We start from the raw sequence: 227 nt of genomic DNA on the forward strand, positions 1-227 counted from the left end.
CCCACCTCACCATCCCCCAGGGCAGCTCCGTGACTGAAAGCCGCCTGCGGCCAGGACAGACCAGCGTCCCCTCCCCGCCAATGGCCACAGGAGGCCTCCGCCGCCCCCTCGGCCCAGGACCCCGCCCCCTGGCTCCACCGGGCCTCCTGAGAACTGCATGCGGGGTACCAGCCCTAGGAGCCTCTACCTGTTAAGAGCTCTCCTCCAGAGATGCCCCCGCCCCTGCC

This window comes from Crocuta crocuta, unplaced genomic scaffold (assembly GCF_008692635.1).
Source record: "Crocuta crocuta isolate KB4526 unplaced genomic scaffold, BGI_CrCroc_1.0 scaffold119, whole genome shotgun sequence".
In the NCBI taxonomy this organism is placed as follows: domain Eukaryota; kingdom Metazoa; phylum Chordata; class Mammalia; order Carnivora; family Hyaenidae; genus Crocuta; species Crocuta crocuta.